Source organism: Fukomys damarensis, unplaced genomic scaffold, assembly GCF_012274545.1.
Source record: "Fukomys damarensis isolate Sample0158 unplaced genomic scaffold, DMR_v1.0_HiC HiC_scaffold_27, whole genome shotgun sequence".
Classification (NCBI taxonomy): domain Eukaryota; kingdom Metazoa; phylum Chordata; class Mammalia; order Rodentia; family Bathyergidae; genus Fukomys; species Fukomys damarensis.
The window spans coordinates 39,156,747-39,162,746 of NW_022900939.1; the positions used below are offsets into that span (position 1 = coordinate 39,156,747).

Here is a 6,000-nt window from a genome sequence, read left to right on the forward strand (position 1 = left end):
TTGCTAAATAATATGGCACATTTATTTATCCACTCATCCTCTAATGAACATTTGACTTGTTTCCACTTTTTTGGCTCTTATGAATAGTGCTAACTTAAACATTTATGCTCAAGTTTTTGTGTGGACATATGTCATATGTTTTCATTAGTCACATATATGTAAATATATTTGTAAAAATATATATATGAGGAGAATTGCTGAATTTTATGGTAGCACTACATTTAAGACTTTTAAGGAGCTGAAAGGCTAATTTTCGATGTTACGGCACCACTTTATGTATGTTCCCACCCGTATAGAAGGGTTCCAGTTGCTCCATGTCCTCTCCAACACTTGTCATCAGCTGTTCTTTAGTATTTTAACAATCCTCATTGGGATCAAATGGTATCGCACTGTAGGTTTTGTTTACCTTTCTTAATGCCTAATAAAGTAATACTTTCATGTATTTATTAGACACAATATCTAATAGCATTAGTAATTAAGAAAATATTTTATCTTTTTTTTTTTTTGCAAAAATGTCTACTCTGACATTTTACTTGCTTTTTAAGCTGAGTTGCCCTTCACTTATTGAAGCGTAATATAAATTCTGGTTACTAGACTCTTATCAGATACACAGCAGGTTTGCCATTCTGGGGGTTGTTTCACTTTCTAGATGGTGTCTTTTAAGCACAAATGTTTATAATTTTGATGAAATCCAATTTACCTATCTTTTCTTCTATTACTTATATTTGTAGTGTCAAAGCTTAGAAAATTTTGCCAAATCTATAGTCATAGTTATTTAACTCTGTGTTTGCTTCTAAAAGTATAATAGTTTTAGCTTTCACATTCAGGGTTTGATTCAGACTGGCATTTCAAATTTAACACCCCAGAAAGGAACTCATGACGCCTCTTCTATAAACACACACTGTTTCTGCTCTCATCCTTCCCAACTGAGCGATGCAATGATCTGCTCAATTGTTGAAGCAACAATTTATCCTTGTTTTTTTTCTTTCCCTGATAGAAGAGCAGGTCATTTTATTTCAATCTTCAAAACATATCTGAAATGTGTACTCTTATCTTTGCTACCTACTTTGACTTTTTCAGTGATTTCCTCCAATTCCATGGCTTTAAAGTCCATCTGTATTTTGTGATAACCCACACTGATACCTCTAGATTCACCTTCTATCCTAAACACCAACTTTATATATACACTAGTTCACTAGACAACTCCTCTTGAATATTTAACAGCTAACATATTTGCTATGTCCAAAAGCAAATATTTAATCCTCAATTCTTCCTTACTGCCCCTAACATACCATCCTTTCCCACTTCCGTTTTCAGGACACGGCACCTCCTTTTGATTATTTATGACAAAATACTTGGAATCTTCTCTGCTCCATATTTTTACACTCAGTATCCAGTTCACTAGCAAATCCCAAGGGTTGTGCCTTCAACTTCCACTCAGATATGGCCACTTCTTATCACTTTTGTGGCTAGCAGTCTAGGCCAGCCCATTATCCTCTCCTGGATGGTTACTCCAACAGCCTCCAAATGGGTCCCTCAGGTAAAAAAGCTTTGCATGATTCTTAGTATCTATTTTCACATAGCAGTTAGAGTGATTCTTTTAAAAATATAGATCAGACCAAGTCAACACCCCCATCCGAAACTCTTCAATGGTTTTTCATAAAATTTAAAACAAAAATTCAAAGACTTTATCACAGCCTACCCAATCCTGCGTGATCTGGCCACAGTAGCCACCAGACCACAATGCTTGCTCCTTGCCTCTCATTCAGCTATGCTCCAAACAGCGTCCTGTCCCCGGGCCTTCTTGCTGTTTTTGAGTGCTTGTTCCTCCAGAGAACTACAGTCTTACTGGCTCACTTAGGTCTGTCCAGGGGTTTTCCTTGAGCAGCCCATCTAAAAGCAGCTCCATCACTTTTTTTTCCTCTTGACCACCTCTATCTTCTACCAATTAGAAGCTATATGACAGCAAATTCTTTGCTTTTGATTATTGCCACATGCCTAGCACCAAGAACAAATTTCGGCACAAAGACTATTGGCTATTTGTCAAATGAATGGATGAATGAAAAAGTGGATGTCTTTATTATTAAGATCCTAGTCAAGAAACTATGGTCTCTTGCATGAATTCAAAAATCTCTTAACAGTTCTTCAAGTCCACTTGGGCCTCCAACAGTCTAACCTCCGTAGGGAAGATGGCATTTTATATACCTACATCAGATCAAGTCACTGTCTGTTCAGAACTTCCCAGTGGTAACTCGTCGTGCTTACGACACAACCCAGACTCCTACCTGTGGCACAGGAAGGCTGATGTGAGCGGCTCCCTATGTCTCTGCCCATGTATTGGTTCTTCCATCCCGCTGACGAGTGCACCCCAGCAATGCTGACACTTAGGTCCTTCTGTAAGAGCAAGTTCGAGATACCTATCTTTTTTTTACTGGTATTTCCTCATGGAACATTCTTATTAGTGTTCACAGGACTAGAGTATTTTTGTTGAGGAAACTTTGGCCTAAACATGACCTTATCAGAAGAGAATTTCCCAGATCCCTTGTGCAGACCCCAGTTATTTTGACTCATGATTCTGTTTTGTTTCACTGCACAGCCCTTATCTTGGCCTGATTTGTTAAGGGTTGGTTGTCTAGATCCCTTATCCACCAGCCTCACCAATACATACTAGAATATAATCTCCAAGGGGTCCGGGACTATGTTTTTTGTATTTAGAACAGGACTTTCCATAGTAGTGGGCATATAATGGCTTAACTTTTATCTGTTGCATTGAATAGTTTATATTCTTTCCCTTTATCTGATCCCAAACACCAATTTCTGGCTACAGAGCTACAGAATATATTCTGTTAAAGTTTCACAGAGATTTTCTTTGCTGCTTGTTTTGATTTTGGTGCTTGTTATTCTAAATGAGCACAATTTTTAATTGAGCCTCATTTCCCAATTCAACTATCTTGTCATGATGAGAATTCACATATTGGCAGTATTTTCAGTGTTCTGAGGATGACCTTGGAAGCTACAGCCTTTCTAGAGAGTTGGCTTACTTACATGTTCTTCCTTTCTTCTAGGTACCTGTTATCAAAATAGTGAACATAAGACCTCACACTCACATAATCACTTCAAGTGTAGAGTCGTTTTAAAAAAGAGAGGTCTGGGTCTGTTCAGAAAACTTATCTCCGTTAGAGCTGCACACTAAGATGGAAACAAGTAGAAAGAGAGGAAGTGACCTTCCAAAGAGCACAGCACAAGGACATGGCAGAGCCAGAATTCAAGTCAGTTTTTTTCTTCCCCAGCCCCAAATGTCTTATTCTTCCCACAATAGCCCATGAGCACTAAAGGAATGCCATACTTGGAAACCATAGAACATTAAAACTGTTCTTCCATGAATATTCCTGGCCCTAGGTAGCCTCACTCCCCACTTGTCGCACCTTAATTAGGATACGGTGGAGTTGACTGAACACTCTAGCTACAGTCCTCCTTGGGGTGGAAATTACAACAGTGCTTAGACTTGAAAGGAACACCTTTCTGCTGATAGCACGATTTCTTTCAGTACTAAAGTAACAGATTTGCGATAATTCACACTGTAAGCATTCAGATATGAAGAATCTTGACACAAGACAATAAAGGTCACCAGTTACTGACACTTTAATACATTTATTCAAAGGAAAGATTTACTGAGAAACACTGGAAATTTGCAAACTTTTGGAAAAGAATATGACAGGAGATGAGTATATGTGTGGGAGAGAAACGAAAAATAGGTTCTTGAACCTGTAATTTTAACTCCCACGTTGTTTCTTTCAAATGTCTACACAGATAGTGTTTATAATAACTCATCCCTTCGAGGCCAACACATCCTGGCACTGAGGCTCTTCAGCCTGTTTAAAAAATAATTAATGTATGGTTAGTTAATACTCTTCCATATGCTATGGAAGTGACATGCCCAGGGCCTAGGGCCGGAGGACTTTAAAAAAAAGATATATAATTATATAAAAGTGAACTTTGTTTATAATAAGTAAATAATATATTATATTGTTCAGAGTTTATGGTAAACTAAAATTACCATTATGGAACAGATTTGTGTTGTTACAGAAAACAAGATCTGATTTAAGACAACAGATTAAGACTATGACTGTACAGGTTTTGTGTGTGTTTTTACTTCAAGCATCACTAAAATGGTTCAGTTCTGCCCAATTAACTTTCATATCTTGGGAAGATGACACTAAATATTTAAATTAGATTTAAATTACAAAAATACAGCAATTTAGCAGAAAACAAAATACACTTTAGTTAAAATGGATGAATGTAATATACTTCAGTAATTCATAAAACAGCAGTAATGTTATTGAAATGCAGTAGTAGCAAACCATGTGCATTATTACACATTTAATCATGGCACAGTGTCCTCTTCTTACTGGGATAATAGATTGTATTTACTCTGGTATCTAGGAAATACTTTCCAACTTGAGGTGTTTTTCTAAACTAACTTTCCGGTAGATGACAACAGTATCAAGTGTTTGGTCACAATACACCACCTTTTTGTTCTGATGCGTTCAAAATTCTTCAGTGTTAAGCTTTGTGAATTATTGTGAATGCTGAATCCTGATTAAAACAATGTGTCATAAGATCTAATAAACTGTGAAGGATCCCAATTAAAATATCTATGGTGTCTGGCTATGGTGGGCCATTCCCATAATCCCAGCACTTTGAGAGGCAGAGGCAAGAGGATCACAAGTTCTAGCCCAGCAGTCCTACAATCACCAGTACCAAGGAAAAACAACTTGAAAGGATCCTGGCTGGCTGATGGCAAAGCTGGTTTTCAAACACAGTTCCAAGTAATTTCCAGACCTGTGCTTTTTACGCTCTTTCCCTCCTCAACTTCCTATAATTACTTACACACAAAGAATGCACCGTTTTCGATTTGAAACATTAATAACAAAATGAAGCATTATTTCCTGACTGTCATATCCTAAACTTTATTTTCCCACAAACATTTAAAGTGATCTTTAAAAGTTCTCTGTTGATGGAACATGTGTGGACATTTCAGCTTGGCTGGCTCGCCCCGCTGTTCCCTTGGGTGACAGTGAGGTATCCTGCAGGTGGCACGGGTCAGAAAAACATTTGCTGGACCCGGGCAGACTCAGCGCTGCTAAGGAGGGGAGTGTGCATATGTGTGCACGGGTGTGTGAGTGTGTGGCGAGGGGAAAGGGGTAGGGATTCATTGCTTTCTGTGCACAGCCCTTTTGGTCCTCATGACAGAAGAAAACCAGGCCTTTTTAGCGCTTGGCCCTGGAACTTGCATACATGACCTGGAAATCCTGGTGACTTCTGCTTATCAAAGCTTGTTTCTGGCCACTGCTACTGAAAATTGAGAGTAAGAATACCTACAAGGTAGTTCCATCCTGTATCATATGAGCTGTGATATTTCAGGCTTATCTCAATCCTTACTTAAAAATGTAAATACTGATATGGTTACTGCAAAATACCTGTTAGAAATATGGGTTAATGTTAACCACCCGAGGAAGTGAAATGACTCATGAAGAATAATTATATTATTTTGCAATTATAGAATAATTATAAAATTATGGCTTTATACTCCTTTACATTGACAATTATTCTGATTTACATGGAAGGATTTTGTAGATTATGCAATTAACCATGTACTTGTACTAATGGGTATTTATAATGAGGCTTAAACAACATATTATTAAAAAGAAAACAAAAGGGGAAATAATAAGACAAAAATAAACCTATCAAATTTAAATGGCTGTCATTAGTCATTAAATTAGCCATAACATTTATACTGAAACTTGTATGGAAAATACTTCTATAATTTTACTTTATTCTTACTTTTGTAATTTAAAAATACTTAAAGTTAGCCTTATTTCCATATAAAAGGATAATTATAACTAAAGATTTTGTTAAAACTACCTTTCCAGAAAGTGATGAAATTCTGAGAAAAAAAACTGATCTTTTTTGATTTTTTTTTTTTTTTTTTTTTTTTTT

General features: G+C 36.8%; 1 protein-coding gene across 3 annotated transcripts in view; it reads right to left on the reverse strand.

The window, feature by feature from the left end:
- Positions 1–6,000, reverse strand: part of Kcnq5 (potassium voltage-gated channel subfamily Q member 5) — a 388,898-nt gene that overhangs the window by 343,852 nt on the left and 39,046 nt on the right. The gene's annotated exons all lie outside the window — the stretch shown is intronic.